The following is a 25604-nucleotide window of genomic DNA, read 5'->3' as shown; positions in this document are numbered from 1 at the left end:
ACTTCTCCCATTGGCTTAAAATCTGGACCAATGAGAGGAATTTGAGTGCAACCATGCAGTGATTCCAGCTCCCTGTGTTATATCTAGTTTTCACTTAGTGGTAATATGCCACCACCCTTGGATTCAGAACTCAAAAATTATACACATCTGTTCTGACATCTGCTGTAACGTTCATCTGCCAAAATAGAGTCATAATTTTGTTGTTCAGGAATTAAAAATGGACCCAGACCAAAGTATACAGGTGTTTAGTGGCTGGGACTAGCACATTGCTCTCCACAGAACAAACCTACTGAAGAATTAACGAATGAGTGGCATGTGGGTTATTTTTACATGCTCATTTCACTTAATAGTCTGCACAGAGTTAAGATGAGATCATGCCACCCAGTAATATAATCTTACAATTTCAGCCAGCAAAACAATTCTGGATTAGGAGCTCCAATGATTTGGCCTACAGCATGAGCCACAAAAGAATGCCAATGAGCGTGTAACCATGAATCTCTTTTACTGTAGCTGAAGGCATCCATGATGTTGCCATTAGTGCTGACAGCATTCAGTGGGCTGATGTGACAATTCTGCATCTGCTTTTATTCACAGATTTCCATATGCAGCACAAATCCAGTAGAAACATTTCAGTCATCCTACGCTGCCTTCTCCAGACACACATACAGCCCCCATTACCTGGTATCTTTGCCATAATCATAGAATCATAGAATAGTTTAGGTTGAAAGGGATCTTTAAAGGTTATCTAGTCCAATCTCCCTGCAACGAGCAGAGACATCTTCAACAAAATGAAACTGTATAACTTCATGTTGTGCAAAGCAAATGAGTTTTTAATTTCCCTTGCAGTGTTCAGATATCAGCTCAAAAAGACTAAGAGACAGTTATGTCACTGCAACAGACTATGATTGCAGTCCCAGAGCACCCCTGTGGTAGATCATGAAAATCAACATGAACGTTTCAGAACTTAAACAGGAAAGTTGTCAGCTATCAGAAACAGGACAATATGGTTCCATGGGGATGGGGGGACATGCAGCTGCTTGGCTTTGAGAGGTATAGAATCTGACCACTGTACCTTTTCCAAGTTGCTGCCTCCTGACCATATTCCTAACCCTCATCAAAGCCTATGGAAACTATGAGGAGAAGTGGATCAGCCCTCCAATGTGGCCACAGAGGAAGCCTTTATTGTCCCTCTTTATTGCAAAGAGTTAAAGTGTTGGAGCTCAACAGGTTCTCAGGAGCAAAAGCAAATTGAGTGGCACTGATGGCAATTTCATGGAGGGTAGCTGCCCATGGCAGTGGTTTTCTTCCCATGCTCACTCTTTCTTTCCCCTGTTCAATTTTCTCTCCAGCTGATTTTGACAAGAAATCATCAGTGCAAGCATCATAGAAAACATCTGGGGGAAGAACCATTCTTGGGCATTAACCAAATGGACAATAGGATACAAGAAGTTATTGTTAATTTTTAAACATCATGTTAATAATTTTCAAGTGTATTCCTACCGTCACCCCCTGTCTGCAGAAACACGAGTTTGTATCTTCCAGAAATTTCCTTCTTCTGACTTTTTGTGCTATGATTTCTACATCCATATCTGTGTACAGAAAAGCACTTGTAAGACTGCAAATAATGAACTTCTGAAGGTTCATTTCTACTTGGACAGATGCGTTCAGGCAAAATCAGACTGATTTGCATATTTTAGCATGCCGAATTGCTTTATAAAATATGCATGTCATAATTTGTGTGAGGAGTTTTTCGAAGTGCTGGAAAATGAAGGAAACTAATGCTGCATCAGAAAAGGAAAGGAATCAGGCTGCAATAGGAACTTATCAAGGCATCTGCCACAGCAATTTTGTTGGAGTCAAATAGAGAGAACAGGCAAACATCAGGGAAAGAAGGCTGGAGCTGGAAAAATCAGTTTGTTTCAGCAGCTAAGACATGAGTGCTATACTGTCTCTATATATTTATATACATACAAAGGCTCAGAGGATGGAAGAAAAATTTTTTTGGCCTGAGAACTAAAAATCAATCTGAAGTATGAAAAAGAGCTTCCAAGTCCCCCGAATCTGCAAGCCAGTTCCAGGAAAGGTTAGTTCTGATTCAACCCTTAGCTGGACAGTTGGATTACTATTAAGAGAATTCCCCAAGCAATTATATCTATCACGGATAGGTTCTTGTGCAATTCATGCATAGCTGACTTTGATAACTGTGATAGCGTCTGCTATACCTAGAGTACAAATCTCTATGCAAATGTCTTCATCGTGTGTACATCTGCAAGGTCCTTCTGCAACTGCTGTAGGTTTCTGGATTACAGAAGCCTTATCTACTGTAACTCTTGAGGCTTGCTCGTGTTCATACTAATGTGGGATATTTTTGCCTTTCTTTTTTCATGCAATTTTTTTCTCTATTCAGTGGGAAACTACATTAGCACACACCTATGTACAAAGGCTGGTACATTGTAAGCATCTCTGTCATTTTCATAAAATAGATTAAAATAATTTTATTTCTTATTGGGCTTCCTATTGTTTGCTTAAACCTAGATGCAAAAGGCATTTTAAGCAATGGCTGTATCAGTTTCTGTTCCATTTAACCTGCCAGATTCTTTATCTGTCAATTAGGTCAACACTTCCTGCTTAGTGTGGGGGGAAAGAGTCTTTTTCTCCAACTCATTGCCATTTGCTCTTGGGAGGCAGATAGTCCATATGGCACTAATTGAGCCAAATAACCAGAAGGCTTCTTTTCTGAGTCATAAACAGCTTGTTGGCTGACTTTAGCAAGGACATGGTTTTGATCACTTGCACTGTTAACAAGAAGGAACTCACCAGCCAGCACACAAAGAGAAAGAAAAGAGGAGGTCATGAAAGATAGAAAGCAGCTTGCCCAGTCAGGATATGGAAGACTGGATTCTGCCTTCTGTAAGGGTGAAATCAATGAGTATCAAGCAGTAGTATATGGAGAATAAAATTGAACCAAAAATACTATGACCGGAACCCATCTAGCAGTAATAATCAAATAACCCCTTTCCTCTCAACTTCCCCCAGGTCTGTTTTTTCCTGTTTATGCTTCTTGAACTATAAATTCCTTGAGGTGTAAGTGCCCCTTCTATGGCGGTTAATGAATTAATAGTTGACTAATTGGCATTATGCTTGTTGACAGGTACAAAATCTCAGCAGTATATTCCTCCACAGAGCTATCATTCAGCCACTTTGTCACCCAATATTTCAGAGACACAGTTGAAAATAGAAAACGTATTAAAACAAACCAAACCCTTGCCAGAATACAGTAAAACACTGTTTTTGCAGTTTTTATTTTAACTATCATTATCAGATGTTGCAAAATGCATGAAGTCTTCATCTATTTATCCAATCTACATATCAAAGATACTGGGGAGAAAAATTCTAACCTTCACCTGTTTGCTCAGTAAAATGAATTTCAGGGACTCTCAAATTTCTGTCACAAAATGCTTCACCTCCACAGGGCCTGGTAGAATGGTAAAACTTTCTTTAAAAAAACCCCAAACCTAGCTAGGCTATGTGAGCAAACAAGGCAATCAAAGTAATTAATTATTTCCATTACAGGGCCTGTGGCTATAGGTATAAATGTAGTATATTCTACCAACAAACACAGATATCTCTCTGGACAAATTCTGTTGATGCTAGCAACAAATGGGATAGGCATGTGCAAAACCCCACTGAACCAATATTTTCCCTTCTTTCTAGTCAATATGGTTTAACCTAGACAAGAAAGGATAACCCTGAAAGTTATAAAAGTACAATCTGCACAGATCCTAGGCGTATGCTTCGCTGTGTATGTTGGTATGGCGTATGTTGCATATGACCCTACTTCAAACTAGTCACAGTGGAAAGGAAGCCAGTCCCTGGAGTAAAACTATCACAGTTAGTTCCTATTAAATACATAGTTCCAGCAAATGCCAAACTGGGATAGAAGGAAAAACAGAGTTGGGCAACTCTGACATAGGGATCTCTGCATTTCCTTCTTCATATGCAAGACGTTTCTGGCTATTTACCTTGAGTACTCTTAAGAGCTGGCTCGCCTCTTATTTTCAGAAATCTGATGGAGCTGTGGATTTTTTCTTCTAGTTTTACTGCTGTTATACACAAAGACAAGTTAATCCATACAGGACTGCCAAATAAGAATGCTGGATCTCTGCACAAACACGGTATAGAAAGACTTTTAACTCTATTTACTTACTGTCAATTTAGGCTTGCTACTCAAGTAAAAAAAGTATAGAATCATAGAATCATAGAATAGTTAGGGCTGGAAAGGACCTTAAGATCGTCTTTTTCTAACCTCCTGCCATGGTCAGGGACACCTTGCACTAAACCATGCCATCCAAGGCTTCGTCCAACCTGGCCTTGAACACCGCCAGGGATGGAGCATTCACAACTTCCCTGGGCAACCCATTCCAGTGCCCCACCACCCTCACAGTAGAGCTTCCTCCTTATATCCAATCTAAACTTCACCTGTTTGAGTTTTAACCTGTTACCCCTTGTCCTATCACTACAGTCCCTGATGAATAGTCCATCCCTAACATCCCTATAGCCCCCCTTCAGATACTGGAAGGCTGCTATGAGGTCTCTACACAGCCTTCTCTTCTCCAGGATGAACAGCCCCAACTTTCTCAGCCTATCTTCATACAGGAGGTGCTCCAGCCCCTGATCATCCTCGTGGCCCTCCTCTGGACTTGTTCCAACAGTTCCATGTCCTTTTGATGTTGAGGACACCAGAACTGCACACAATACTCCAAGTGAGGTCTCATGAGAGCAGAGTAGAGGGGCAGGATCACCTCCTTCGACCTGCTGGTCACGATCCTTTTGATGCAGCCCAGGATACGGTTGGCTTTCTGGTCTGCGAGCACAAACTGAAGCCGGCTCCTGTTCATTTTCTCATCAACCAACATTCCTGAGTCCTTCTCTGCAGGGCTGCTCTGAATCTCTTCTCTGCCCAACCTGTAGCTGTGCCTGGGATTGCTCCCACCCAGGTGCAGAACCTTGCACTTGGCATGGTTAAACTTCATAAGGTTGGCATCAGCCCACCTCACAAGCATGTCGAGGTCCCTCTGGATGGCATTCCTTCCCTCCAGTATATCAACCGAACCACACAGCTTGGGGTCGTTGGCAAACTCGCTGAGGGCGCACTCAATCCCACTGTCCATGTCATCTACAAAGATGTTGAACAAGACCGGTCCCAACACAGATCCCTGAGGGACACCACACATTAAGAGGAGGAAACAACCATGTTTTAGTTTGGAGGAGTTGCAACATGTGACCATTTTGCTGATTAGAACTCAAAGTGTTATTCAGTGCTCACTTTCGACATAACTTTTCTAAAGGCTTCAGCAAACACCATGTCCGATCTTATGTATTGTTGGTTACTGCAAACTTAAATCAGAGGAGCTGCAGAGTAATGACGGAAGCTGCATTTTACTCCATCATACTTAGAATCTTGTGTTCGCCAAGCACATTTTTCACCCAACATGATAAAAAGCAGAAGAGTTCCCAAGTCTCTTTCTTGGCTTAATGCTCCTGCCATTGGCTGACCTTTTGTCTCATTGCAAGGATGTTGTTTCTTGGGAAGAAGCAGAAGTCTTGTCTCTTGTATCCCACTTTACATTTGAACTTATTTTGTACTTAGTGACAGAGGATCTGCCTTTCCAAATAAACTCAGAAAACTATTAAACTGAAAAAAAAAGGTCAAGGTGTATCAATATTTTCTGCCACATGCTGTTCAAGATAGATAGGTAAAAAATGAGCTCTGCTGCACATAAAATATGTTTTTCAACATGAAGAATGTGGAATCAGTAATCCAGTTAGTTGCTAAAGTGAGGATGAAATGCGAGCAGGAAAGAGATGCTGAGGAGAATATTTCTTGACAATTTGCTGCCATAAAAAAATCTACGAGATTATGCAGAGAACAGCATATTATTTTGGCAGAATTTAACAGGAACTCCTCTTTATATGCATCTATTGATTCAGGCTTCAAAATACTTCATTGCAAATCTTCCTCTCCCTCCAACCCCTCTCCTTCACATTCCTGCTGAGTTCAATGCCTGAGCAGATGGTTCCTCATGCTCATCTGGGAATTGTTTTGCCACATTGTTACCTAAGTTAATTTCAACTTTTATGGCAACAGCACAAAGGTTCTGTTAGAATTTTGGGCAGGACAATTCTTTACCTGTGGAAATGAATGGAACATTTGAGGATAAAATATATCTTGAGTGTTTCCATTTGAAATATTCGTATTTTGCTACCATATGCATCTGCTAGGGACTTGCCTAAGATACAGAAGCAGAAATATTTTTTTAAACTTCCTCTGTTGTGCCACTTTGTATCCTCCTTTTGATTAACACATGAAGGCAGCTCAAATTATTAATTCCTTTGCCACACAGAACTCAGATTGATTTTTCATGTGCAAAGGACTAAAATTACTGCTGCACATTTTAACTAACAGTTGTCTCCATACCTTGCTATGAAAAAGTGACTTCCACCGCTTCTACCCGCCGTAGAACTACCTGTCCAATGCATGAGCTCTCTCTTATTGCTCTGGCAGAGCTTTGGCTAGCCTGTCATACATGAAAGTTACAGAAGGCTTCTTTTGAGAAAAATATGAAGTAGAAGCTAAATCATTTGTCATGGGAGCTCTGGCCACAACTGAGAGAAAGTTCACCATTTATGGACCATAGCTAGACATGAACAGCAGGGGAGGACAAAGAAGGAATGAGTATTAGAAAAAACAAAACACCATGTCTCATAATTTCCAGGAGTATTTTTCACTTTCACAGTATCACAGTATCACAGTATGTTAGAGATTGGAAGGGACCTCAAAAGATCATCTAGTCCAATCCCCCTGCCAGAGCAGGAACACCTAGATAAGATTACACAGGAATGTGTCCAGGCGGGTTTTGAATGTCTCCAGAGAAGGAGACTCCACAACCTCCCTGGGCAGCCTGTTCCAGTGTTCTGTCACCCTCACTGAGAAGAAGTTTCTTCTCAAGTTTAAGTGGAACCTCTTGTGTTCCAGTTTATACCCATTACCCCTTGTCTTATCATTGTTTGCCATTGAGAAGAGCCTGGCTCCATCCTCATGACACTCCCCCTTTATATATTTATATACACTAATAAGGTCCCCCCGCAGTCTCCTCTTCTCCAAACTATAGAGACCCAGCTCCCTCAGCCTTTCCTCATAAGGGAGATGCTCCACTCCCTTAATCATCTTTGTCGCCCTGCGCTGGACTCTCTCCAGCAGGTCCCTGTCCTTCTTGAACTGAGGGGCCCAGAACTGGACACAATATTCCAGATGCGGTCTCACCAGGGCCGAGTAGAGGGGAAGGAGGACCTCTCTCGACCTACTGACCACCCCCCTTCTAATACACCCCAGGATGCCATTGGCCTTCTTGGCCACAAGGGCACAGTGTTGGCTCATGGTCATCCTGCTGTCCACTAGGACCCCCAGGTCCCTCTCCTCTACACTGCTCTCTAACAGGTCGTTCCCCAACCTATATTGGAACCTGGGGTTGTTCCTGCCCAGATGCAGGACTCTACACTTTCCCTTGTTATATTTCATCAAGTTTCTCCCTGCCCAACTCTCCAGCCTGTCCAGGTCCCGCTGGATGGCAGCACAGCCTTCTGGCGTGTCAGCCACTCCTCCCAGCTTAGTGTCATCAGCAAACTTGCTGACAGTACACTCAATTCCCTCATCTAAATCATTGATGAATATATTAAATAATACTGGTCCCAATACTGACCCTTGAGGCACTCCACTAGATACAGGCCTCCAACTAGACTCCGCCCCATAGACTACAACTCTCTGGCTTCTGTCCTTCAGCCAGTTCGCAGTCCATCTCACCACCTGATCATCCAGGCCACACTTCCTCAATTTAGCTATGAGGATGCTGTGGGAGACTGTGTCAAATGCTTTGCTGAAGTCAAGGTAGACCACATCCACCGCTCTGCCATCATCCATCCACAATGTTATTTCCTCATAAAAGGCTATGAGGTTGGTCAAGCATGACTTCCCCTTTGTAAAGCCATGTTAACTGCCCCTCATAACCCTCTTATCCTTGACATGCCTTAAGATGGCATCAAGGATAAGGTGTTCCATCACTTTCCCAGGGATGGAGGTGAGGCTGACCGGTCTATAGTTACCCGGGTCCTCCTTCTTGCCCTTTTTGAAGACTGGAGTGACATTTGCTTTCCTCCAGTCCTCAGGCACCTCTCCCGTTTCCCAAGACTTGATAAAGATGATGGAGAGTGGTCTAGCAATGACTTCCGCCAGTTCCCTCAGCACCCGCGGGTGCATCCCATCTGGACCCATGGATTTATGGATGTCCAGATTGCTCAACTGGTCCCTAACCCATTCCTCATGGACTAAGGCAAACCGCTCCAGTGACCTGACTTCATCTGAGGTCTCAGGAGTACAGGGTTCTTCAGGACTGCCTCCGGCAGAGTAGACTGACACAAAGAAGGCATTCAATAACTCTGCCATCTCTGTATCTTCTGTCACCAGGGCACCCATCCCATTCACCAGTGGGCCAACCTTGCCTCTGGTGTTAGTTTTATCAGCTATGTATTTGAAAAAGCTCTTTCTGTTGTCCTTGACCCCTCTGGCCAGATTTAATTCTAAGGAGGCCTTAGCCATCCTAGCTGCCTTCCTACATCCTCTAGCAGCAGCCTTATATTCCTCCCGAGTGGCCAGCCCCTCCTTCCATGACCTATAAACTCTGCTCTTCCACTTGAGCATACCCAGCAGTTCCTTATTCAGCCACGCAGGTCTCCTGGCCCTCTTTCTTGACTTCCTACGTGTCGGGATGCTCTGCTCTTGAGCTCGGAATAAGCAATTCTTGAATGTCAACCAACTGTCTTGGGCCCCTTTACCTTCAAGCAGCCTTGCCCACGGGATTTCCCCTAGCAATTGCTTGAAAAGGCCAAAGTTTGCCCTGCTGAAGTCCAGGGTTGCAATTCTACTTGCTATTGTACTGGTCCTACCACACAAGATCCTGAATTCCACCATCTCGTGGTCGCTGCAACCAAGGCAGCCCTCAACCTTTACTGCTTCGACCAGACCCTCCTTGTTAGTGAGGATGAGATCCAGCAGCGCTCCTCTCCTGGTTGGCTCATCCACCATTTGCATGAGGAAGTTATCATCCATACACTGGAGGAACCTCCTGGACTGTGGCTGGGTTGCTGAGTAGTCCTTCCAGCAAACATCAGGGAAACTAAAATCCCCCACGACGACCACGTCCTGTGACTGTGAGGCCGCTCTCAGCTGCTTGTAGAAGGCCTCGTCAACTTTCTCACCCTGATCTGGTGGCCTGTAACAGACACCCACAACAGTATCGCCCCTGCCAGCCTGCCCCTTAATTCTCACCCACAGACTCTCAACTCGCTCATCCCCTGTTCCTGGACAGAACTCAGTACATTGCAGCTGCTCTCGCACATAAAGAGCAACCCCACCACCTCGCCTGGCTGGCCTGTCTTTCCTGAAAAGGACATAGCCCTCCATGACTATATTCCAGTCATGCGAGCTGTCCCACCACGTCTCTGTAATTGCCACCAGATCATAATCTCCTGACTTAACACAGGTCTCCAACTCCTCCTGCTTATTTCCCATGCTGCACGCATTGGTGTACAGGCATTTCAAGGAGGGAGCTGAGCTCACCAATTTCACCCTAGGATTATAGGAGGCCTCCCGGTCTTCATCAATCCTAGAGTGCTGCCCCACTGGGGCAAGCCCAGTTACAACCCCATCCCCCTTCGAATCTAGTTTAAAGCTGTCCAAATGAGCCCTGTTAATTCATGCCCCAGCATCCTTTTGCCTCTGTGAGTTAAACCTTTCCCACGTGCCATCATCCAGACTGGAGCCTTATAAAACCAGCCGTTATCAAAGAACCCAAAGCCCTGCCTAAAGCACCAGTCTCGTAGCCAATTGTTTACGGACTGAATTTTCCCATTCAATCCCACATCCCTTTCTATCACCCTTTCAAAGTTAAAGTGTTCCTGTGTCAAAAGGGAAATATTCCTCTTTCACCCTGCTCCTCCTAACAAAAATGACGCTATGGTACGTAATCTGTGACATTGTTCACACACACCTCCCCTGGTTATATATGTGCCCCTAAGATGTGCTTTCTGCCCTAAAATCTCCATCCTCCTAAGTTTAAACATCATTCAGCCTCCTGAATTGCTGATGCTTCTAGCTCTCCAAATTCATGGTAAGAGACATTTCCAGGAGAACAATGCCTATCAGGAATGCTGAAACGAAAGACATGATCTGAAGATATTCACCTGTGTTGTGGTTTAACTCCAGCCAGCAAACAAGCACCACTCAGCTACTCACTCAGTCACTCCCCCTCAGTGGGTTGGAGAGAGAATTCGAAGAGTAAAAAGTGAGAAAACTCATGGGTTGACATAAAGACAGTTTAATAGGGAAAACAAAAGCTGCACACACAAGCAAAGAAAAATAAGGGATTTGTTTACTACTTCTCATTGGCAGATAAATGCCGTAACTCTGAGTATCCTCCCTTTTCTTCTTCTCTTATTCCCCTAGCTTTATATACTGAGAATGACATCATATGGTATGGAATATGTCTTTGGTCAGTTGGGGTCAGCTGTTTCAGGTTTTATTCACACCCAGCCTACTCTCCGGTATTAGCAGCAGAAAAGGCCTTGACACTGTGTAAGCATTGCTGAGAAATAACTAAAACATCCCTGGATTATCCACACTGTTTCCAGCACACATCCAAAAGAAGCTTCATATTAGCTACTATGAAGAAAATTAACTCTATCCTAGCCAAAACCAGCAGAACCAGCAGTGAAGTAAGATAACATAGTGAAGTTTTCCAGATATGCTCTAATCCTTGTCTAGAAGGGGAGCAATTAAACACTTTTTTCCCAACCCCAGATTAACCTACTGAAATTTAAGATTACATTCTCTCACACACAAAATCTAACACGTTCCCTAATTCAGTCTTAATATTTTTTAATTAAAATTTTAAATTAAACAATTAGCTGGCTTGTTCTGTAGCCAATAATAACAGAGGAACAGAGGAAGACTTCCCCTAAACATTTTCAAGGAAGGTTTCTATCTATATTTTACAGAAATTCAAATGTTGGATGGTGGGTTAATTTCAATTGTAAAGTTGCATGACTGAGACTGGAAAGTAATCTGAAAAAAACAACCCCCTAAATGAAGAGCTGGGACCTGGTTTTTTTTTATTTCTGTATCTCAAGATTTCAAGAACTTAAGAAATATTTTAGTCAGAAAAAATATTTACACCAATTTCTGAATCTGGAAATTGATTTGTTGTCCTGAAAGAAACTGAAGTAGTGATAAACTCAACAGCTCTAGCAAACTCATGCATCACAGATACAATAAACCATGGAATTCCTAATTAATCTTTTATCTGGTATATAAATGTGAACTGTGCTTTTTTCGCTCATATGGAATAACTATTCTCAGGGCTAAAAATCAGTGGCATTTTTCCTTGAGGAGCATACACCAATTATTATTTTACTTCTTTCTATGACATTGTTAATGGGTGCAATAAATCATGTCCTTCCTCGCCTCCCAGTTTCCAAATAGTAAAAATCTGTGATAAAACAACAGACTATTTTTTTAACTTTTTTCCTATTTTTTTTCAATTTACATATGAGGAGGATGTTTTGCCTCCCTGTTTGAAAAATGATGCCAAACAATTTTTGTTCAGAGGAAAAACTACCTAACAAAAGATATGCATCTCTTATAAGGGTAAACTTATTTCACCACACTCGTTGGTGACTGCCAGTTTAAGACTGAAGTAAATGTCACAGGTTGGTTTATAAACCTAAAACGTATTTCAATAATCAACTTGAAAAGCAAGTTGTCCTTGTTTATCATGTAGGAAAGGCATTCTCTATGTAACTTCCACAGCATAGGTGCCAGTGTAATTTTGCATTTTTACAGGTGTAGGGAAATCAGCTGTAGAGTCCACAGAAGCCAATTCAAGTGCAAGGCATAGTTTAGGTCCCAAGGGTAAACAAGTCCAGTGTTTTTACCAGCTAGTCACTGCAGGTTAGAATAGCACCATACTTAGATGTCTGCTTATTCTGGTCTACCTGTGGGGGTATTTCCAAAAGAAGTGAGTGAGACAGAAATCTCTGTGGGTCCAGAGAAGATATCTTTTCATAGGAAGAGGGATGATCCAAATATTTACCCATACTAACTGGAAACTCTGCTTACTGTCATCTTGAGATTCAGACCTAAAAATTCACTCTTCTGCAGATGTCGAAGGGAGCAAGTTGCACACGCAAGTGCTTGCCTGTATCTGGATACAGAAGACTTGTCTTTAGTGCCATGTACTTGCTAGATGTCAAGAGGAATGCTCAAAAGACAGCTGACCTCACTATTTCCTTAAACAGGAACTAGCTGAAAGAATGAAGGTGTGTCAGGAGACCAGGAAAATAAAGTGCGGAGGATGTCATGCTCACATGGCTGTGGGGCCAAAAGAAACCAAAGGGGAGAAGGTTCAATGAAGAAGCTTGTCTGTAAGCTCACACCATTCCTCTTAAATTTGCTGGAGGTAAAAGCAATTTACTACTGTCGTGGTTTAAGCCCAGAGTCAAAAACACAGGACTGCACCAGCTACTAAGAAGGAGAAAAATGGCTGCTACTGCTAAACCCAGGACAACTACCAAGTGTGAGCTATACAGGACCTTGATGGAATGGCTTAAAAAGGGTTAAAAATCTCATAAAGAACAAAGAGTTCAAATGGGCTTGATGCATGAGCTGAGGAAGAAGCAGTCTGATAGAAGCTATAGTTGTTCAGGGAAAGAGATCTCAGTGGGTTGAGGATTTTATGCTCTGTTTATTTTTTTGCTCTGAACTGAAAACAAACCAAAAGGACTGGATAGATCATATTACAAATCATGCTCAATATATTTTATCTTCAGCAGAATTTTCTCCCTTTCATAGCCAGTGCTTACAATGTGCTACTGTGATTCCACAAAAGCTTCAGGGGAAGGTAATGAACACGAATATTTGCAGCTGTTTTGGAGAGTCCTATAGAGTCCGAAGATAAGATAAGCAGAAAGGAAGTCATACAGTGCTCTAAGATGGCCACAAATTTCATTTTTATTTCTACTGTTGGATCACTTTTCCTATAAGGTAGTAATTAGAACAAAAATTAAAAAGGGGGAAGTTATCACAGTTAGCAATGTCTGAAAGAAAGTATGCTGAACAGGGGGTGCTTGCTGATTTCAGTCTCATCTCCAAGTGCCTCTCTCCATTTATGTGTAAACTAGAAAAGGAAAATAACAGAAAGCAGTTTTATTGCTGGAATTGTCTGCAATATTCAGGCTCATTTGAGGGTTAGTTTAATTTCACTTGCTTTGCTACAGGTTCCTCTCAATTGTTGCAAGAGATGGCCAAATGTTACTTTCTGAATAATTTATAGGGAGTTATTTTTGGAATAAAATGTGCTCTTACTATTAAAAACCCAACTAACAGAACTAACCTAATGATTCACAGATTTGATTGAGTTCATGACGAAATTTCACCAAAGGTTTTGAATAAAATATTGACCATTCAGCAGTCTAAGCTTATATTCCCAACCCCCTCCACTATACAGATACAAAGTTCAGTACCCAGTGGAGGCCTGGAGCTGATATTATAAATCTCTGCTCATCACTACCAGGCCTGGAGCTGATATTATAAATCTCTGCTCATCACTACCAGGTAAGCTTCTTCAGTTCTGTCAGTCTTGGCTTTAAATTTGTGTTTTGTGTTTTGTTTTTGTTTTTTTTTTTTTTTTTTTCCCCAGCATAGTGAAATAATATGCTCCATTTAAATGGCTGTGGCCTTGAGATAGAGAAAACCCTTTCTGTCTCCCTGATCCTCAATCCTTAGTTAGGCACAGCATGGCCAAGGGAGGGATAGTACTAGCAGGAGCAAGGGCTGTCCTAACAGTGCCAGCTGTGCTGCAACCAGCAGTACTGCTGCTGAAGTTTTAAGGGGGAGTCAGAATTTCAAGTGTGGTGTCTGGCATGCTGTTCAGTTACTTGCTCTGAAGTACTGTGAAGGAGCAAGGTGTGCTAAGACAAGCTACTTCCCTCTTCCTATTGACAAAGCTACAAATCCCCATATGCATTATGAAACATTGATCTTCTGGTGGCTCAGAAATTTTTCTGTAATTCCAATACAGCGGAAGATAAGAAGCCCTTGCTGTAAGCAATTTAGTCGCAAACTCATTCTGTGCTGTGAGGGTCAAAAGTAGCTGAGCAGATGTTGGCATGCATTCAAAATACACTGTTATTCAGGAGTTGACTGTCCAGCTGATACTGAAAATTAATGTCTATGCCAATGGTCCATGGCTGGAGCTGTGAGAATCCATGTACTGATTTATAGCTCAAAGTCTCTGAGCCTTGCTCATTGCATGGTTTTTCCTATAATATTTACAATTTCATACAGTCCGGTAAGAATTTTAAAAGCAGTTTCTCAAGAGTAACAATGTTGCTACCATTCATTCTCATGTTCTCTCCTAGCTGTGGGGAGCCACGTGTAATGATGGAAATTTGACATCATAGGAGATCGTGGGAAAAGGATTGTGAGGAAAATTAACAGAAGAAAAAGATCAGATTAAAACAAAACAAACAAAAATGTTTTCAGGACTGACTTGTCCTTTTATAGAGATACTAGAAGCAAGGGTTTCTACACAGATACAAGTTAAATACAAGAGACAAATGAGTATCTGATAAGACTAACAAGGAAGACACAGTATTTGTTTTTGTACTATTGATCTGCAAAAGGCGCCAGCGAAGAGCTTTCTGCAAAAGGTGCAGATCATAAGCAAGAAGAAAATATAAGGTATCTCTTGTAAGAACAACACTAGGATGACATTTTGAAATCTCTTAAAGGTGAATTTTTTTGAGCTAGTTTGGGTCTTAACATTTCCTTGTAGTTTTCCTATTTGTCATGGAAAGCAAAAAAAAGTTTTTCTCTTACGATTCAAACTTCTTTTCACCATGAGGAAAAAAAGACAAAAAAAAAAAAAAAAAAAAAGCTGTTTGATACCTACCATTTGCCCCTGTACTCAAACGAATCTTGAGAAGAGCTAGATGCAATTATATCCACTTCAGCGTGGAAATTCAAAAGGTCAAAATTATTAATGTAGGATATATTTGACCTACTCCTGCAACAGTGCCAAGTAATTACAGACCATACAGACTGAATTAGCTAAAACTATGCATTTCAAGTAAAACCCAACATTCTTCATTTTATTTTTCCCCACACTTCAATCTTCCTTATACCTATTCTGTGCAGACTTCCTCCATTTTAGCTTGGTGTCATGAGGTGGTTATTTTGAAAAATGACAGTAAAATTGCTGCCCTTATTTTTAATTCTCCCATACTGAAAAATAATCCCTAACAAACCAAATCAGAAAAGAAGAGGATGTTGATACACCAGTGCTTTACTAAAATACCCAAAAAAGGGTAGAATCTATCTGCACGTGTACACCAATACATAGTTCCCAGACTAAAGAATTCAGTTTAAATAGGATAGAGGGCCAAATATATGGGAGTAAAAATGACATCCAGACAGGTAGAGTAATTGGGTATGCCACACAGTAGTTCAGAAAAGAGGTACAAACAGCCTTTTAGGAGTCACTGGTCCTTACTCTGTCTGCTATCCTTCTTTCTCTAATAATGAAAGAAGAGCAAACCTCTCCTCAGACACCATTTCAGCTAATCTTTTGTTTTGGTTTGATTTTTGTTTGTTTGTTTTTTGTTTTCTTTTAAGCATTCTTACTTGTTTTCAATTAAACAATGCTTTGACTTCCTTTCAATTTAAAAGATCTCTTGCATTGCATACCCTACAGCAAATGAATTCTGTGCTTATTAAATAGGTAAAGTTTTGTAAGCACTTTACCTTTTATCAAATGACTCAAGGAACAAAGTGAGAACATTCTAATTCAGAAAGGAAGGAAAACTGCACATACATCCCCATTTAAAAAAACTTTTTTGTCCCTCCTTAAGCTTTTGCCTCTTTTTTCTCCCAAACTTGTAGGGAAGAGGGATTAAGATATAAAGTTGACATTTGTCATTGAAAAAGACTTACTAAAGAGCAGAGCTTCCTTTTCTGAAAGATAAAATGGCTAACAAATTCAGAAAATCACAGAAGCACAGAAAATTTTTCAGTCTACTTTGGTTTTCTGTCGTGTATGTAAAAAGCACTTGTGCAGGAAGTAAGGGCTTCAGCTCATGGTACAGATGACCAGAGCTGATAATGTAAGCCTTATTCCTGGCTTACAGCCCCCATAGTCACCAATACCCATTCTCAAGCCTGCTGATGACACAGACCCAAAAGAAGCAAGACTGGTTGGTTGGCCAGTCATAGCTGCTGAAGGGACTAGTGTGTTACCTTGTGTTAACAACAATGAGCTCTGAGGTAAACATTTGTTTATCCTCAGTGATAAAAAAAAATAAATAATAAAAATCCACTTTGCTAGCAAATAACTATCTCAGAGTAAAGTAGTAAACTTTTTTTCTTCTTACCTTTAATTCTATCCATATACCAGAATTATACAGCAACATTGGGAAAAAACAACAATAACTTTACAATAAATATTTCAGCCTCTACTGCAGTCTTCGAGGCTCTTCTTCTGTTTGAGCCATAACATTGATGGATATCTATTAGCTTCCTCTAGCTTCATGTGGTTTGTTTGTTTCCTGTTAAATTTTACAGTAAATTTCCATAGGATTCTGAGAAATATTGCATCTGGATCCAAATTAATTGTTTTGCTTCTAACTGCAAATGCTCCAGATTGAATAGAATACTGGGCAGCGTTAACATGTAGATTTGTACCACAATAAGGTTTTTGAAGACAAACACTATCCACGCTCCCAAAGATAAAATGGAAGGGCTTCTGTGGTGACTGTTACTGAAGAACTTTCACTCAGTTTCCTAAATAAATAAATATTATGAATAAGTGATCTGTGAAGGGCTGAGCGTACAAGAGCTTTTAGAACTCAGGTTAAATATACATTATGAAATATAAACTGTAAATATACACTTAAAATTCTTGTCTTCGAAAACACTGGCTCCAACGTGCCTGCACTAAAGCTTACTGACCAGACATTTGGTCTCACCAGAATGGCCAGTACCAATTCACCAGTTAATTTTGTCACTGGCCCTGCTCTCACTCTGTAACATTAAGAGCTGCATGAAAGGACAGCAAATAAAATAGCACTCTCATTGGGCAAAGAGAACTGGGCATGAATTCTGATACTCAACAAGAGTTTCTGTGCCATTTGTGTTTCTATCGTGTCATTTATTTTTACAAAGTCTCAGGATTCATTTTTCAGTGAGTAAATACTTTTGCCTAGAAACATTTCCATACAATCATCGACTTGACACTTCTGCTTTTATAGCTATATTGACACTGTACAAATATTTGTGGGTAGTAAGAGCTTACTTTTACCAAAACGCTCTCAAAAATGTAGTGTTTGAGGAGCGATTAGGGAAAACTTTTTTGCATAAATCACTTCTGATTTTTTAAAGGCCTTCACATTATGTCCCAGTTACTACTGAAGTGGTATAACTCTCTGACAGTCAAAAGACTTTAGCTTAAAAAACAGCCTTGAAGTCACAAAGCCAAAAAGATGTTTGCATTTTTGTAAGACATAAAGATCTTAGGCTTTTAACAATAAATTATCTGTGCCTCGTGTTTACTGGGCTGAAGCTGCTCAACCCAGAATTAACAGCCTGTTTGGGCTGGTTGATAAGGGGTTCAAGACTAGGATGACAGTAATAAAACATATTTGAAACATATACAAACAGCTTTTTTGTAGAAAAGCTTGAAGAGTTCAAGAAGTAGATACTTTCATAAATAAATAAATCTGCGAAGAATGAAGGAAGGGCTCATGTCCCCAAGAATGTCTTTCTGAATAAATCTGGGCAAAATGTTCTAGAAGATAAAAATATTTTTAATTTTGTGGGGTGGAGTGAAGCAGGGATTGTACTTCATTTTATTTTGCTCAGAAAGCCTGCTATGCAGATAAATCAGAGATTGTATTCACTGATGCAGAGACACATTTACAGGAGAAACAACTGCAGGAGCATGTTTGAACTGTTTGGAAGCTGAACCAAGAATAGACCTGGAGAGGGGATAGGTATTACCCACCTTCAGCTGCCTGGCAGTTAGTGTCACTCAATTCTTTTAATAAAAACAGGAGATGAGAAATCACTGTGTGAAGCACCTATGCACTCTCTACTGACTAGTGGGATACTGTATTGTTAGTGTAAATTGGGTTGGGTTAGGAGAATCCACCTGCAGAGATACAGAGTTCAAAGACAGAAAATTTTCCTGTTACCTCATACAACCTGATAGAAAACTGCATTTTTATTTTAAATGTTCTATAAACTTACATTAATGTGAAACTGGAGAAGCAACAAAAAAGCAGACTTTGTCAGGGAATGGTCTTCACACAAGCCAGGGTGCTTACTGTCACCTTCAACTGTAACACAAAGACATCAGGAAGGAGGGCACCAGATCTTCCAGCTGAGTTTTCTTTCCTATTTGCAAAACATTTCCCCCCAAAATTTTGGGCAAAATTTTCTGCTGGCAGTTTGTTTGCTCTCGTATTGGCATCATCAATTATGAAGGAATTTCATGTGTTTAAATGCTTAGATAGAAAGAACAAACTTACTCTGGATTTGTTCCTGAGAATTTGCACCTTTTTCTTTTGACCAGATACAGTTGCCAGCAGTAAAATTTCGATGGTAGTAATTAGTGTCTAAATATTAAAGAAGCCTCAGACACAATTAACGAACAGTATCTGCTGGGGAAGCTTCAGACAGGACATGTGACAAACTGAATATTTTGCTGGCAGGATCCCCTCCAGACACACTTCAGCTAACCAAACAGAATTATGTGAAAATGACAGTGACTCAAGTCTCTCCAGTAAAGAGAAGGGCAGATTTCCACTGGCAAACATCATGGACTGCTTGGAAGGACTATCCCTACTTCAGGTCAGAACTCAACTGGATCCAAATGGTGAACTAAGTTTGTGGGAAGCTATGTAGTAAGTGTTGTTTGTTACTGGAAATCATCAAGCAACGGCCTTTCTCTGTTCACTACAGATTTGGTAAGAATGACAGAGACTTCTCCTTCTGTGACAATGAGTCTATGACAGTCTCCACGTCTCAAGCAATGATAAGGTGATGTAGATTTTACATGTTAGTAAACTTCCAAAACAGTATGATCGATGCCAAATGCTGCTCTGACAATGTTTCCTCTTAATATATTAAATTAGTTCCATCACTGTGGTGGCTTTGAAAGTCAGTTGCTCAAAATCAGGAGGCAGCTAAGTAGAATCAAGTGATTTTCATAATATATTTTAAATGAAAGTCGTAAAGAAAAACCTCCCTTATTAAATGCTTGAAGGATGCTTTTTCCCAGTGCCAGTTCCTTTGAAAAGGTACATGCTGACTGCAGAGCAATATATTTTCCAGAGAAAGCCCTGTCATATGCTATTAGGCAAATTTGTTTTCTGCGGCTGTGGAGTAGAGTTGGTCACATTATTTGTTTCAAGTAAATTATCCAATGAATCTTTTTTTATGACTACATTATTTCTGACTAGGCTCTATCATTATTTGACTGCTTCTACAGAAGGTAAATATTCTCTGGTGAATCATGTTTTTTTCCACATCCCCCCTCTCCATTCCTCCTTTATCAGTTGTCAAACAAATTTGCTGGTATATTGTACAAAGCTATTTACTTCTGTTGTTTAAGCAACTTTCAGAAAATCATGAGTTCAAAGCAGAGCAGCTCATAAATTCCCTGAAATGTTTCTACTTTCCAAACCAATTGTATTCCCTCAGGAATGCGGTCTTGCTAACAAAACTTTTTTATCTGATCCCTATCACAGACAGAAACTAAAAAAACTAGCCTCGTGCCTGAGCATGGACAATCCCAGCTGAGTTCCTGGACTATAAAGTCACCGGTTCTACTTGAGTGGGAGTGGAGGAAATGGCCTTTGTGTGTGTGCATGACTGCACACATGCTCATGTGCCCTGAATGGACAGCAGGGTGATAAGCACATCAAATAGTTTCTGAAATCCTGAAAAACATCTGCAATTTGAATAAAAGTCCTTGCCTGGTTGTAGCACGGATTATATGTATTTTTAATGGAAATTGTGCTAGGCTGGGAATTAGGACACACCCTTAGGGGTGAAGAAAGGTACAGGGCACTCAGGATGGCTTCAACTTCCACTAATGGCAGTAGTTTAACAGCAAAAATTTAGGCTACCCAGTCCTGTGAGCTTTCTTTGTAGCGGCACCTCCAGATAATCATTCATCCCATGCTGATGTGAATGTCTAAGCAAAAGGAATCAATCTTAGATGTTCTCTCTCTTGACCTGAGAGAAAGTGCCTGGGACAACTCACTAAGACTACACACCTATCTTAGAGAAGGCTTAATTGAGGTCCCTGTAATCCTACTCTTAACATAAAAATGTCTAAAGCCTGTGGTGGTACCTGCACGGTCAGTCCTCAAGGAGCCTTTCTCCTTGTAGTCAAAGGCTTTCATGGCATCAGCAAAATCTAACACTGGGACACACTCCAAAAGAAAATAAATTGCTTCTGTGATTCAAAAAGGAAAAGAAAGAAGTGTGTCAATGTTTGTAGTTATCTAAATTTTAATCTCATACCCACCTCTTCTTTCAGCTTATACAAATTAAATGACCCAGGATCTAAGATACCAGCTCAGAAAGGCCCTTCTGATTCTGTTACCACTGCCTACTTGTTGAGGGTGTCATCTCTAATCTAAACTTTCAAATTCTCCAGGTCCACAGTAACACATGGATGTTGTGCTACAGGTACAGCAGCTGTAATAAGGAGATGGTATCTCTGTGCCAAGCAACATTTTTATATGGGAACACTTTACTATTCCCTAGTTTGTGACTTCTAAAAGATGAAATATGAAAGTTACTGCCAGCTCACCTAGGTATCACAGATATATGAGATCAGATAAGGATCAAATGTAGTAGCTTATTTAGTTTAGGCTCCAGGTACTATGAATTCCTTCACTTCTTTCATTAGTGGGCCCAAGAACTTGCATTGAATTACACTGGACCTGAAACACATTCTCGTAAGCGCTTCTAGTCTTGTTTTGAAACCACTGGCTCTTGAGCCCTTCCTTTCCCTTAGCAATTCTCCTAGAAGCTAATCACTTTCCTCTGCAAAAGGCAAATCTTGATACTATTTGAAATAATCTGATTACAGCTCCCAGTTATTGGTTCTCATTACGATTTTGATTACTGGATTTAAAAGTCCATTAGTCATGGTGTTTCCTCTATCTGAAAGATTTTATACACTGTAGTCAAGCCACCTCTCATCTTTAGCATGTCAAAGACACATAGCATTTTAAATCTTATTCTGTAAGGCATTTTGCTTTATCTGTGTTTCTTCTTTCTTTTCTTGTACACTGCTTTCAAATTTCTATTCACTGCCTTCAAATGTGGATGTGCTTTCAGCCAGCAGTTACTCTTTGTCACAATTATGGGTCATTTTGATTGTTCAAAATACTTTTTCTTAAAGAACCTCCAAGTTCTATTCTTTTTTATTCTCCCCATCAGTTTTGACTCTAATTTTCCTCATCTTTGACAAAATAGACTTTCTTAGAGCACTAAGTATACATGATTGGTTGGAAAAATATTTTGCTTGCCCTAGTGAATGTAACCAGCTGTCCCTAAGCAGCTACAGTCTACTCATGTGTGATACATTCATCTTCACCTACCAGAAAAAAGTCCAAATACACAGTTCCTGTGCACAGTTCCTGTGCTGGGTGCAATACCACTTTGTAAATAAAATTCTATCATTTGGACTTTAACATCTATAAGATAAAGTATATCATAAAAAATCTAGTAAATTAATCTAAAACTGTAGGGCTATGTTGGCTTTCTGTTTGTTTTCTTATTTTTTTGTTTTATTGTTAGGAGAGAAAGATTATTTCAGAACAGGCTGCACTGGCCCTCCAACCCATGTTTCCCAAAGCAGAAATACTAAAAACCACACAGATGCAGACAGGTCTGACACATTGCAGACAAGTGTCAAAGGAATATCTTACAGCAAGCCTAGAAGCCAAGAACAAATAGCTACCAGAAGGTCTTCCTGGGCTGTAGCAGTTACCACATGGATTCATTTGCTGAGAGAATTCTGCATCCCAAACTGTAAACTACCCAACACAAAAAAAACCCAAATGGGTTTTAAATACAAAGCTTGTCTGCACAGTAGTGCATTAGATATACCTGAGCTAGCTATGAGCAGAATAACATTTCTATGCAGTGCCATGCAGAAATGGTAGCTCCAGTCACAAAATGTAGCATAACAAAGCATAATAGGTGTGTATGGCCCCCAAGCCACATCTCAGCAAGGTCTGACACAACAAACCCACCTCTTTGGTTCTCCATATCAGGCAGCAGTGCCCTTCTGCACAGCGAAGAAACAATCGTCCAGCTAGAGAACCTCTCCATCCTCCGTCTGTCTTGCAGCACCCTCAACTAAATTGGGCCAAATACCTCATTTATATAATAATAATAATAATAATAATAATTATTATTATTATTATTATTTTAAAGAACATATACCAGTGCTCTTCCATGTTGTTACAGAGCAGTTTGAATCAACATACCCCCTGGAGTACTGAGCTCCATTCACATAACCTGTTTCACTGGATTCCCCTTTCTTAGGCGGAGATTAGAGATAGCTCAGAGTGGATGATCACAACAGTCCTTTCTGGGGCCAAAAATATAAATGAATGCAGAAACACCAAACTTCTTCTAGGGAGCTTGTGTCCATCTTCCACAAGCCTTCAGGAAGCTTTCTGCATTCACATGCACTAAAAGTGGCAACAGGACTTCTTGCGTATGGAAGCCTCTGGCCATATTCACATCCTTTTCTTAGTTTGCAAATTCATCTCATATTTCCTTCATACCTTGCTGTCTTCTTATGTTTTTGTGAGAGATTTCAACTTCCCAGATATGAACTAGGAATATCATGCTGCTGTGATGAGCAGATCTTCGAAATTCTTGATGTGTGTAGGAGATAACTTCTTGTCACAAGTACTCAGTGAGCTAAATAGGAAAGATGCCCTCCTAGATTTGCTATTTGTGAATAGAGAATATTCTGTTCTATTCTGTTCATAATTATGTGCTGACTCAGCTCTACCATTTGTGGAGACAAGCTGTTTTGTACAGTTAGTTATAGGAGTCTGATATATGAACAATGTTGGCCAGAACAAAACGTCTTTTAGATGCAAAACTTGTGGCATAATTCTCTTTTCTTCTAATTAATTTGTTGTAAAGATTCGGTTTATGACCAATATGGCACTATATAATTGACTAACAGTGCCACTTTTTTTTTTTACCTTTTTTTCCCTTGGAAAAGATGAATATCTCATTACTCATCAGAAGAAATGCCTTATATCACTAGCAATTACAGAATTCTACATGGCAATGGGTCAGAAATGACATCAAAACAACCCTTTAGATATTTTGTTTTTCTAACTCTTTTACCAGCTTAAACTAGAAAATATATAATTGGGCATGAGAATAAAAATTTTCCAGTCTTTTCTGATCAGCACGGAAGATTCAGGCTTTAGCCCTGATTTATGCAGCATTGTGAGCATGCTTGCAATTCCCAGGTCAGGCTGCTTTCTGGAGAGGTGATCTTGTTCGGCTTTGTGAAGTAAATGAGCATATTTGATCGCCAGATTTCGGCTTACCTCCTTTGCTTTTATTGCACAGTGCCTTTTGAGCTTTGGCCAACTGGTTTCCATGCTGCCAAACCTTGACTGGGATGATGCTTTTCACAGTCAGATGAGGTAACTTCTTAAGCAGTTAGTATCATATCCTCTGACCAGGTTCTTTTAGATATTCCATGTGTGGAGAGTGTAATGTTTAATATCAAATTTACTTATTGTAAGACAGTTGATATTACACAGATTCCTGATTTCTGATTTTCTGGTACAAAGTATAGTGAAAAGGCAATACACTCAGCATGGTGCAAAACATACTGAAGGAACATTACAGATAAAAGTTATACCTAGCAAAATCTAGCAATTCCGATATACAGTTCAATTACAATACCAATGCGATTCCTTTTACTAATCTGTATAATATGCTCACTGTCACGACACTGGGCATTCCCAGTCACCAGGAAGGTGATATAGCACCACTTCTGCTGCTATTTCTTGATTTTTTTTTTGCCAAGAAAGGACATCACGCTTATTTGCTCTTTCTTTGTAAAAAGTGGTCACATCAACTTAGTAATTTTGGAATTCCATCCTCCTCTAAATAAAGTACAATATTCATTGCTCCTTATGTTCTGATTTTAATCTCTTATGTTCCCAAGTGCAGCAATATAAATTCCTATACAAAAGAATATCTGACAGGAGAAAGTCACTTAATCTAACAGATGAAAGTCTAACAAGATCCAGTGGCTGGAGGATGAAGATAAATACTAGCCAGTCTGAAATTAAAGACATGATTTTTTTTTTCCTTTTTTTCTTTATTTCAAGAGAATAGCTAATAATTTGAGCATCTTCAGGTGGCTGGGGATAGTGAATTTGCTATCACTGACAACCTCAAAGCAAGGTTGTGTATGGGGGGAGTGACTCAGACAGCTTTTTTTAGCCATGTAATTTAATGCCCAAATTAAGCAATCCATCTCTCTAGATTTTTCTAAAAGCACTGCTCAAGTCAAGAGGAATTCAAAGCAGAAGCCTTATAGCTGATTTAAAGAGCTCCCCTATAAAAATAGAACAGAACAGAATAGAACAGTTAAAAGCGAACTAAAACAACCATCTACAATGACAACTGCCTGACCACTGCAGAGCTGACCAAAAGTTAAGGCCTATTATTAATGGAATTGTCCAAATGCCTCTTAAACATTGAAAGGCATGGGGTACCAACCACCTCAAGGCAACCTTCCTGTAGCACTAGGCTAGTCTACATTTGGATGGGACAGAGACTACAATGAGGCATCCCATTTTGACCTGGTTTTCATAAAAATATGCTCCCTCCCACCCTTTAGCATGGTGGAGGTGGTGGGGTTATGCATGCATGCACCCCCTCTGATCTGAATGGCTTTTTAAGCCTCCAGTACAGATGGCGAAGCATGGAGCTGTCGTATTCTACACTGCAGGGGGACAGCTGGAATAGATACCGCAGAAACAGGGGGCAAATGTGGGCCAGCTGCAAGCCATGTTTTCCATGAGTAGTACCAGGGTGTCCAACACTGCCTGCTCAACCCAGGTTCACTCAATGTCAATGCTGGCGTTACCAGAAACCTCCAATTTGTTACTGCTGACAACAGCCAAGCTCTTAAATCTTGTGGTCCCCATGCCTGCTAGTATACCAGTTCCCTCTCCAAATCTATGACAAACGATGGAGATCTCTTGCTCCTCTTATCTCTATGCTTCCACACAGGACCAAATTACACTCTCTTTCCTTGCTGAACATCTAAGCTGTAAGCAAATAATGAGAATCAGTTTGGATGGACTGTGAGGGCTGTAAAAGAGTGCACCTTCCTCCTTTCTGTGGCATAGATATCAGCCTG

The sequence above is a fragment of the Psittacula echo genome, assembly GCF_963264785.1.
Source record: "Psittacula echo genome assembly, chromosome: 1".
In the NCBI taxonomy this organism is placed as follows: domain Eukaryota; kingdom Metazoa; phylum Chordata; class Aves; order Psittaciformes; family Psittacidae; genus Psittacula; species Psittacula echo.
The sequence above is the reverse complement of the archived record's forward strand: the minus strand, read 5'-3'. Positions refer to the sequence as shown.